Source organism: Arachis hypogaea, chromosome 12, assembly GCF_003086295.3.
Source record: "Arachis hypogaea cultivar Tifrunner chromosome 12, arahy.Tifrunner.gnm2.J5K5, whole genome shotgun sequence".
Taxonomy (NCBI): Eukaryota; Viridiplantae; Streptophyta; class Magnoliopsida; order Fabales; family Fabaceae; genus Arachis; species Arachis hypogaea.
In genome coordinates, this window is record NC_092047.1 from 90,615,366 (window position 1) to 90,627,978 (window position 12,613).

Genomic DNA, 12,613 nt, shown 5'->3' on the forward strand with positions numbered 1-12,613 from the left:
GATAATATTATGCTACTACAATTAACTTTTTCATTGCTCAAATAAAATTATTCAATTTGAGTAATTTATTTTTTATTTTTAAAGGTATAAATTGTAATTATAAATGATGATAAATGATATGTCTAGTAAAAAAAAAATAATTAAAACTTATTTTACTTCTACTTTTTTAAAATCAAAGTATTATTGATTTTTTAAAAAATAAAATAATTTAATTTTTTAGTAAAATTTTTTCTTTTAAATGCATCTAAATATGTTTAAAATTTAACAAAAATACTTTATTATTTTAAAAAGTGTTTTTTCACCCAAAAAAAAAATCTAATCCAAATAAATATTTTTTTGAATAATACTATACATCTAAATTTTTTTATGAACTAAGTCTAACCAAATTAAATTATAAGACTTGGAATATATTAGCTATAACTGATTTTTGTTATGTTAAACTAACTTGATTATACTTGATGAATATTTGGATATATAGTATTATTTTTTTTTCTTTAGGTTATTCAATGTATTTAATGTTAATATTATTTCTCTTTAATAAGTATAGATGAACTAAAAAGACAATCTTATTTGCCTTATATATAACGACTTTTTTAGTTCTTTCTTATATAATAGTATTTAAATACAGCATGAACATTTCGCTTTAAAAATATTTTTATAAGGAAAAATATAGGGGTCAGCAACTTTTGTGTTTTCTGTCCAGTACTTAACCATCAAAACAAAAGTGAGTAATCTCCTACCATTAGATATAATCTCACACTATTAAAAATACTATTGATGGCCAATTAATGGTTACAAAACACCAAAATTGCTGGCCCATAGCATTCCTCTTTTTATAATATATGATTGAGATTTGTCTTTTACTATATTATTTTAAATAAGAAAAAAAAGGAAAATAAAAGAAAAAAAACCTGGTGATAAATATTAAATATATCTCTATAATTAAAAATATTTTTTCTTTTTTTTCTTATTCTTTTTATTTTTTCTATTTCTTTGCATTTGTTTATCTACTTATTTATAATATATTAAAGGTGAAACTAAATATTATTATCTTGAAAACTAACACATAATATAAGTAAAAAATATTGCACATACATTTTAATAGTGAAGTTGACATTTTTTTTATTCAATATTTTCTTCGTCCATCTTTAATTTATTAATATTAATATCCTTTTTGTTTCGTTTACTTTTCTTAATTATCATATGGTATGAAAAGAAAAACATCAATAATAATATTTATTAAAATCTAAATTAAAAGATGATTATTCTAAATAAATTCTAAAAAATCATAATAAAAAAGTTTGTATGTGCTCATTTATTTCTTTGATAAGAATTATCATTATTTTTTAAAATATTAAACTAAATTTTATCATAAAACAAAATAAGAGAAAAGACTTAAACAAAATAATATTAATTTAGCATAATTATGATTCTAAAATTTTTTATTTAATCAATTATAAGTAGCATAAGTAGATATCCTTAACTTACAAGTGTAAGCAGCAATTAGTTAATATAATTTAATAAAAATAGATTTAATATTAATTTTAATTTTTTTTATTAAATAGTTTCTTATATACACAAAAAATAATTTATTATAGATTGACAAAATTCACGAGCCTATAATTTTAGCTTTTTTTTTTTTAATTTGACTATAGATGTCTTTTACTTAGGTAGCGTTTGTTTTGAGGTACTGAGACAGAGACTGAGAAACTGAGACTCAGTATCGTGTTTGTTAGTTCAGAGACTGGTACTAAAATTTCTGTCTCTGTCTCTAAAATTTCAGTATTTCAGTACCTCCAAAAAGTAGGGACACAGGGGACTAAAATTTTTAGAGATGGAGACTGAAACTTTAATAACATTTTATACCTAAAATACTTTCATTTCAATTAATTAATTCCAATTTTATCCTTTGTGCAAATTAAATTAGAGTTTTATTCTTGTTTCAATTCCTGTCTCCCATTTTGCACCAAACAGAATACTGAGATTTATTTTAATCCCTGTCTCTTAGTCTCTGTCTCTCAGTCACAGTCTTTCCGTCTCTGTCTCTCCACCAAACGCTACCTTAAAGATGTTCATTAATGACTTAATATTTTAATTTTTTAATAATATTTTTCACTAATAATATTAATGATGCACAAAATTTATTATTTATTTTTTCTATCAACCCCTTATTACTTATTTATTACCAATTTTTAAGTTATTTCTTGACAAATCTTACCCATAAAACTATCCATACCACTATCTTATATCATAATTTAATTAACAAGAATGATGAGATTAGTTTTTTTTCTAAGGCTTATCATTAATTAATTAATTAAAAAATATTTAAATAAATTTATTTCTTTAATTAAAGAATATCAGATAAAATTAATTTATTGTAAAATTCTATATTATCCTTAAAAATTTAGCACAATAAATTTAATACTTATACTTTAAAATGAGTTTAGTTGATAAAATTAAAATATAAGTAATATTATTCTTGCTCAAATTTTTATTAATATTATTATAGTAATACTTACTTGAGCAATTAAATTTAACTTATACTAATATTAAAATAGTTTTTTTTACCCTTTTTTTATTCTTTTTTAATTTCATCCTTTTTTTAAATAACTTAATAAAAATAGATTAATATTTAAAATAATTAATATTTAAAATTTTAGAAAATAATATGCATTTAGTAAAATAACATGTATTTAATATAATGGAAAAATTTGAATTAAATAAGTACTATATATGTACAAGAGAAACACAACTAAATTACAAAATAGTATTATCTTATATAATAATAATAATAATAATAATAATAATAATAATAATAATAATAATAATAATAATAATAATAATCCTATAAAATAAATAGACAAATAAAGGACATCGTGTCAAAAGAAGTCATCTGTTTTGGAGAAACTAAAAGGAGGAAAAAAACTAACAGAGAGATAAAATGATTAATGAAAATTGGTTAGAAAAAAAAAATAAAAGGTATATCAAAAGAAAACAACACAACACAAGTGCAAGATAGTAATTTTCTCATTCTTTCTGTGGGCTAATGGAGGAAGCTTCTTTTCAGATTTTTAATTCTTCCCAATTTTGGACAAAAATTTTGACAACTAAAATAATGACAGCCTAAATGTCTAGTAAAAAATGCTTCATTAATTCATCTAAAAATTCAAAATAATATAGTATTATATATACAGTGAAAAATATATCCAATGAATAAATAAATAATCGTTCTTTTGGTCATTTTTTTGGTCATTGTTTTTTGTTTTATTTTTTTGTTATTGTTATTATTATTCCTTAGGATCATATCTTATTTTATTCTTCCTGCACAATATTATTGGCATTATATCCCTTTCATCACACAACATTTAAACCATACCAACAAAACAAAAGCCCAACACTATAGACCAAAAAATTTCTTCAAAACACTGGACAAAAAAGTCCACAAAATTACTCATGATTACCAACTAATCCTCCATCAATTTCATCGACAATTTCTGCAAATTCTGCGTATGGAGCAGCACTTTGCAGGATGATTGACAGCATCGCAACACGCGTCAATCCCTTCGCCTAGCCACATGGTTTCAGCAGCTGAAGAAAAAAATTTCCTTCAGCACAGTAGCATTACCCATTATTATTATTTGAAAAGTAGAAGTATCTTCTTAGCAAAGCCATAATCCATACTTCTTTCTTACTTTATTATTTTCGAAACCCTTTGGTCGGGTCCAATATCAAAGCCATACAAAGAAATCTTTTAAGGGGTAATAAAGGGAATTGAGTTTTCTATAGTATGGATTTGTTTCAAGATATTTTAATTTATTCGTAGAAATGGTCATATGATAAAATTATAATCATCGCTCAATGGTTTCATAAATTTTAAATTTGGATTATATCTCAATTAACAAATAATCAAAATGAGAGAGGGGGAGGGTGGAAAATACCGGGAGGGGGTAGAACTAGACATTTTAGTAAAAATCCGAGGATTTGGAATCGAGAAGAGTTATGTCGTTTGGAAAACGAATCGTTCTCTATCTTCGTAGATCATCTTCCGGAGAATATATCTAAGAAGGAGTTGTACCACTTGTTCAACTGGACTGGACGTATAAATGATACTTATCTGTCACGAAAACAAAAGAATGGATCTATATACATTTTTGCGTTCGTCAGGTATACAATGAAGGACGGAGCAATGAAGGCTATTGCGGAAATGAATGGAATGAAGTTACGAGGTAAGGTTGTCTCGGTAGGAGAAGCTAAGTGTCGGCGTATGAATGAAGGGAAGAATATGAAGAGACATTATGGGGTGGATGACATCCATAATACTGTTAAGCTACAATCTCATCGTGAGGAAAATCATAGGTCTCCAATTGTGAAAGATCTGAGGAAAGATGAGAAGAAAGAAGATCCACACGGCAATGGGTGGACGAAGAAGATAGAAGTGCCTATGGCAAAAGAGAACCTGGACTGGTTATAAAGGAGTCTAATAGGAGGGATGGCAAAGTCTATTGACTATAATTCTTTGAAGGCCATAATTGGAAGGAATTTGCCTCAAGTTGTGCAAGTACGAGAGTTAGGAGCGTACAAAGCACTCCTGACTTTTGATAGTGTAATAAGTGCAGAAGAAGCCTTCACGTTCAAAATGAATAATTTGCTGCAGTTCTTTCATCATGTATGGAGATGGAATGAGGAAGAGCGTAGTGAAACTCGAAGGATATGGCTTGAGTGTTATGGTGTTCCTTTGCCAATGGGAAGAAGTTATTCGATGTGACAAAGCCACAGAGTCAGGCCTGTCATTCAGTGTGAGACGGGTACAAATTGATACTTGTATTATGAACATTATCAATGAGTGGATCCACATCACAATTGGTACTAGTGGTTTCGATGTCTTAGTTAAAGAGGTTGGTCATGAGTGTTATGGATTACAACGCAAACTTGAGGAAGTAGGTGAACTTTATCCCTTAACAGAATGTGAGATTGTGGGTGAGAACAGCCTGAACGCGATATAGCCAGTGACAAGCAGAGATTCGGAGATTGAGTTGGTGATGGCGGTGTCAAGGGAGGAAGAAGCTAAGGATAGATTGGTAATTCCTAAGGATATCTTGAATGAATGGAGTTATTGCAATTCAATTCAAATACAAATACAAAAGGTAATGGCCAATGCTCATTTAAAAGGAAATACTAATGTTATGGGATATGAAGATTTGGTTAATGATGAGGAATCAGAAAGAACGATGAGTTGGGAGTATGATAATGATAGATCAAAGACGGGGTTCAATTGGGATGAATAAACTGACCAAAACAGGCTTCCTGGTTGGCCCAAGAAGGATATGTGTGGCAACTGTGGTAAAAAAGGCATGGTGGGCCTTGTCCCACTAAACAAAAGCCCAACTCAAGCTGATGGGGCACGAGGACGAGGCGGACTGGTGGAAGGGAGACTGGGTCGGGTTAGGGATGATGGGGCAGGGGAAAAAGGCGGGCAGGTGGAAGGGGGACCAGGTCGGATTAGGGCTGAGCTGTTTCTCCACAGCGCTTTAAGACCAGGGTTATGCGCTGTTTCTCCTAGCCAGAATGAGTGCGCGAACCAGGATTGCGATGGCGTGGCGATCTCTAGCAGCAACGGAGAGCGCCGATCAAGAGAGCCACGATGCCGCAACAATGGAAGTAACGGCGCTGTAGGGTCCGCGACATGGACCGTGGTGGGCGAGACTCAGCCATCGAGACGCCTCTCCATGGAACGCGTGACCGTTTCTGCCAACTCCTCATCGCCGACGATGGTGGGGCAACGTTCTTCCAGGGATGTTGGATTTGGAGGAGATGCCAAGGTGAACGGAACAGTGATTGGACAAAATTCTGTAGATGAAAGAGTCGGGATAGAACAAAATGGAGAAGGCGAGTTAGAAGATTATGTGACTTTGAATGGTGCGGATTGACGATGGCTGTGTTGAGGATAGGGCTGTGGCAAATTTTGGTGTTGATAAACTGAGGAACAGGGACAAAATGACCTTAGAAAGAGAAGAATAGATGCTGAAAAATAAGAAGACATGGGAACTAACTGTCGAATCAGGAGTAGTACAGTACGACGACGAGGATGATATCATGGCAATTCTTTAAGAACAGAATGATGCTTTAGCTCAAAAGAGGAGGATGGCAAAACAGAAAGAAAAGGTACGGAGATATAGACCAAAAAAACTCAATAAGGTGTGTAATAAAGCTGTAAAATGATTTTTAGTTTCTGGAATGTTAGGGGGTTACGGGGTGTTGAAAAACTGTGTATGGTGAAAGAACTAAAAAAGAAGTAGAAATTGAATATGTTAGGCTTGGTTGAATCTAAATTACAAGTTGTGACTAAGTTTGATGTAATATGTATTTGGAGAAATGACGCTGTAGGGTGGGAGTATATAGGTTCGGAAGGAACGTCTGGAGGTCTGTTGTTAATGTGGGATGACATGCTGTTTAGAATGAATAACTATTACAAAGGAGATAGATGGTTATGTGTTGAAGGAATCCTTCTAAAGAATGGGTTCAATTGTGCATTTTTTTTGGTATATGGTGCTCATACTAGAGTGGAGAAACTTGCAGTGTGGGAGGAACTGAGCTTTGTAGCTGGCGTATGTCAAGTTCCGATGTGTTATATGGGTGACTTTAATGAGATTATTCAAGTTGAAGAAAGGAAAGGTCAAGATAGGTTAACAGCGTCTGCAGAAGATTTTAAGGCTTGGGTTCAAGATATGCAGCTAGTGGACTTACCATTGAATGACCGACATTTTACATGGTTCAGAGGCCACTCTTGCAGTCGTATTAATAGAGTTCTAGTGAGTGTAGAATGGACTAAGGAGTTTCCGGAGATTCGTTTAAAAGGAGGCCCAAGAGGTTTGTCAGATCACTGCCCAATTATAGTTGAGGATTCCAAATTCAGAAGTAGTCTATGCCCTTTTCGGAGTTTAGTTTCTTGGTTCACACATGATGATTTTCTAAGAATGGTCAGGGAGGAATGGAGGAATCTAGGTGAGGTACAGTTCACAGATAAGCTGAAGGCTCTAACGCTGCCGTTGGGGAGATGGCACAAGGACATTTTTTGTGACATGGATAAGAAAATTCAGCGCTTTGAGGAGAAAATCAACAAGATAGACGAGATGGCTGGCAATGGAGTTTATGATGGTACAGTGGAGGCTAGAAGGAAGGCTATAGTAAGCTACTGTAAGCGGTGGTATATAAGAAAGGAAATACATTGGAAGCAGATGTCGCGATCTAGGCATGCAAAGGATATGGATAAAAATACTAGGTACTTCCATAGCTTGGCATCAGCAAGAAGAAGGAACAATAGTATTGACACTTTGGTAATTAATGGAAGGTTGATAAGAAATCAAGCTCAAATCAAGATTGCTATCAGAGAGTTTTACAAGGATTTGTATCATCAGGAGAGGTCACTGGTTATGGGGTTTAGGGATGGACTGGTAAATAGGATTGATGAAGAAGATTGTGTAGCTTTGGAGAGGATGCCGACAATAGAAGAGGTTAGAGAGGTGGTTTGGGATTGTGGATCATCAAAGGCTCTAGAAAGTGATGGGTATAACATGAATTTCATTAAAAAGTGCTGGGATGAGATTGGTACGGAGTTCACAGGAGCTGTTTTGGAGTTCTTTCGGTCATCAAGATTGCCTTCAGATTCCAATATTACGTGGGTGGCCCTAGCACCTAAGTTCACTAGAGCTAAGGAGATCAAGGACCTCAGGCTGATTAGCATGTTAGGCTGCGTATATAAAGTGATCTCTAAAGTGATGGTCATAATATTGAGATCAGTGATGCCAGGTCTAGTAGGGGAGACCCAGAGCGCATTCATGAAGGTTGGAAAATACATGATGGGGCACTTATTGCTTGCAAAATAGTGCAATGGTTAAAGATGAGAAAGAAGAAAGCAGCTATCATTAAATTAGATTTTCAGAAGGCTTATGATCGGGTAAAATAGAGCTTTGTGGATATTGTACTACAGAAGATGGACTTTGGTTGGAGGTGGAAAAAATGGGTGAAGGAGTGTGTTGGCACTGCATCTATAACGATACTGATAAATGGCTCACCATCTAAACCTTTTAAGATGGAGAGGGGTTTGAGACAAGGTGACCCACTGTCCCCATTTCTGTTTGTTCTTGTTATTGATGTTCTACATAGGATGCTAGGGGAGGTAGTCAGAAACAGACGTATTTCACCCCTGCTGGTTGGCAAGGATAACATAGAGCTGTCACACCTTCAGTTTGCGGATGACATTATATTGTTCTACCGGAGGAGGAGACCATCAAGAACTATGCCAGGTTGCTAAGGTGTTTTGAGTTGATGTCAAGGTTAAGTATTAATTTTGACAAGTCAAGTCTAATCCCAATCAATTGTGATCAGCAGTGGACTTACAACATGTGCAATTACTTCGGATGTAAGGAGGCTAACCTTCTAGTTAGATATCTTGGCATCTCTTTAGGGGCGAACCCAAGGCTGGTCAGCACTTGGAAACCTATAATTGATAAAGTCAAGGAAAAACTTAGCTTGTGGAAGGCAAAAATGCTCAATAAAGCGGGAAAGCTAGTCCTTATTAAATCTGTGTTGAATAGCTTGTCGGTGTACTATTTGAGCCTGTACAAGATGCCGAAAACAATGGCAGAAAAGTTGATTTCGTTGCAGTGCCAATTCCTATAGAGCAAGGAGGACGATAGAAATGGTGTGCCGATGGTTAAGTGGAAAATGGTTCAGGCTCCTAAAAAGTTGGGTGGATTGGGAGTGGGTGACGCCGTGGTTAGGAACACAACTCTCCTGTTCAAGTGGTGGTGGCGTTTTTCAAAAGAGGAGTGTCCATTATGGAAGAAAGTTATATGTTCTTGTTATAACTTGAACCCCAATGTGATATTATCTGCTCAGACATTGCCTAGTAGAGGGGGTCCATGGAAGAATATTTATCAGCTGCAATTCAAGGATAGTAATGCGACAGATAAGATGATTACTGGGTTGTCTATGGAGGTGGGTGATGGAAGGAGGAATCGCTTCTGGGAAGATGTTTGGCTACAGAGTGGTTCACTAAAGATGAGTTTTCCGAGGCTTTTCTCTGTTTCAAACCAAAAAGGATCTGTCATAGGAGATTGTGGGTTTTGGGACGGGTTAGAGTGGATTTGGAACTTCCAATAGAGGCGAGAGTTATATCAATGGGAGTTGGATTTAGTGGATCAATTGCATGAGATTTTACGGCCTGTAAAGTTAGCATATGATACGCAAGAGAGAATTGTCTGAAAGTTTGACAAAGAAGGCATTTTTTCAACTAACTCTTTTGTGCAGGTGATGCATTCAGAAACAACCCCGGAGGATATTACCAGCTATAACTTCACAAGAACCATATGGCAAGGTTTGTTTCCACTACGAGTAGAGTTATTTATTTGGTTTGCGTTGATAGGAAGAGTTAATACTAAAGAAAGACTGCATAGGTTGGGTGTTATTAGCCACGGTGATAACATATGCGTATTGTGTAAAAAAGAGGTTGAACATATTTACCACTTGTTCCTTAGTTGTGAGTTTATTTGGCAGGTGTGGTATGAATGACTATCCGACTTTAGGAGGCATTGGTCTGTTCCGGGCTCACTGAAAGAACACTTTGAGATTTGAACAGGTGCCGTTAACAGAAAAGAGGAGCACAACAAGTAGTTCATTTGCTTCTTTGCCGTTATTTGAAACATTTGGCTAGAGAGAAACAGGCGAATCTTTAATAACAAGGAGGCGGGTATAGAGGAGGTGCTCCAGAATTCTCTGACCAGCTATAGAGAGTGGAGTAGTTTGGACCCTTTTGGTTGTTGATGGCTATGCTGGAGATAACACAAGGGATAATATTCTATTTATTTTTACTTTATGTATGTATTTGGTTAGACTTGGCTCCTTTGTCGCTCCACTCTTGTGTTGAGCTCACTTGTTCAAAAAAAAAAAAAAAAAAAACTCAATTAACAAATAAAAAAAAATCACTAAAAAAGTGACTATAAATGTAATATCACGACACTGTCACAATACCAAAAACGAATGCACATTTAGTTTTTAAATAAAGTGTGATTATTTTTCTGTAGTAAAGTTTCAGTTGATTCTTCTTTAAAAGATTTAATTATTTTTGTAGGAAATTATTTTATCAAAAAATATGTAAAATAATATGTATAAATATACATAAATACAAATAAATTAGTGATTATTTTTTATATTTATAGATATTTTTTAATTTCGATTACGACTTTTATTCTCTTTCGCTCGCTTACTCTTTTTTATTAGTTACAACGATTTTTTGACATTATCATTCTTTTGTAAAAATAATATTACTATTTCTGTAAAATGTTTAAATATAACACCAGTATTCACTTTTCTTTATTTACAAAATATACAATTTCTTTTTTTAGAATATTAAAATAATTTTTTCTTTAGTCTATTTGACCAAAATACATTTCAATAATTATATATATATATATATATATATATATATATATATATACTTTTCTTTATTTACAAAATATACAATTTTTTTTTTAGAATATTAAAATAATTTTTTCTTTAGTCTATTTGACCAAAATACATTTCAATATATATATATATATATATATATATATATATATTTAACTTATTACAAAAATATTTAATTTAAACTTTTTTATGTATTATATGATTAATGATTAAATGTTTAAAATAAATAAAATTTATTAAATTAATAATAAGTATATTATTATTATTATTATTATTATTATTATTATTATTATTATTATTATTATTATTATTATTATTATTATTATCAAACGGTAATAATAATAATATTAATAATATTTGAAAGTTTATATATTTTAAAATTTATCATTAATCATGTAATATATATAAATTTTTAATAATTATGTGGTTTATTCAAATATATAATAAGAATTTAAAATATTTTAAATTATTAAAGAAATTATTATTATTATTATTATTATTATTATTATTATTATTATTATTATTATTATTATTATTATTATTATTATTATTATTATCAAGGTTTAGGTTTTAGATTTTTTTAATAATCTTCACACTAAGACCAGATTTGGGAGTAAACCAAATTAAGTATTTACTAAATAGCTTATAGCCTATTTTCGCCTTTATTATCACCAATTCATCCCCATCTATGATACTAATAAGAACTCACTAAATATGTATATTTAACGTAACTAACAATAAGTTATGCTTGAGAATAAAATTTTAGAACTTAAACAATAGAATATATCATAACACCCAATCCTGTTATAATAGAGTAAATAATAATTATTGATACCCACCAAAGATTTAAATATTGATAAATATAACTAAAAAAAAATTATATCTATAAAATGAGTTTTATCTGACATAAATAACTAGTAATTAAATTTAAAGTTAATTTCGTTAAATTCGTTTAAAAATTTTTAAATTATCCTTTCTTATCATCTTCCTTTCAATCCTTCAATTATTCTATTAATTTATTTTCGTCATCTTCAACCTTTGAACCACTTCCACCTCCCTTTTTTTTTTAATTCTAAACTACTGTAACTTTCTCCTAAACCACCTTTAACTCATAACAACAACTATACCAGCCAGCACCAACAAACACCATCACCAATACTATTAATACTACTAACATCACCGTCAATAATTAAGAGGATGTTGTTAATCAAGCCCCAATTGGAATACTAAAGATGATGCCTACTTTAATCCCTAACTCTCTTGATCTCCCGAAGCACTTTCCACAATCAACATTCTCCATCTCACACTTCTACTTCTTCATTTTCTTAGTTTTATTTCAGATTTGTTATCCTGGGATTATTACCCAAACTCTATGCACTACTTTGCGAACTCGATGTGGTGTGCACATGAACCAAAGAGTAAGCTTTTGGTTCGGGAACAAGCGAGGTTCAGATCTGGAAGCAGCTTTCGCTCTCTGGCATTGGAGGTCGAAGTGGCGTTGAGCTTGGAGAGAAGATCTGTGGCTCTCGTGAAGCATTTGGAGGCGAAGTCAAACCTTTAGCTTTGCTAGGCTAGTTCGGGTGGCAGATTAGGAGTTTCTTTTATGGATCAGACCGGAGTGTTATATATATATAGGGTAGGTTTTTGGTGGCCAAAGTTATAGTGGCTAAGAGTGATTAAGTTTTGACTGATTAATGAATATATGACATGTGGAGAGTTTGATGGAAGTTGTTAGTTAGAGTGATGGATCTATTGTTAATAATTATTGCAAATAATTATTGCAGGACAAAAAAGTAAATAAACTGACCAAAATAATGTGTATATCATTTGGGCTTTTTTTTGAAGAAAAAAATCTGTTAGTATTTTTTGAGTAGATAATTCCAAAACTTTAATGATTGGACCTTAGTATGAAAATCTATTATAATGTTAGATTAATAAAAGATCATAAATTATTAATGATAAGAGTAATCTAAAAAAAATAAGAACTAAATCATGTAATATTTATGACATAAATTATATGAGAATATAAATTTATAAAATATTAAAATTTTATAATAAAATATTTTTATTTTAAATAAAAATAACTATTAAATAGTATTGTTGATTTTATCATAGTTATTATTATTTTTGTTCTTGTTATTATTTATAT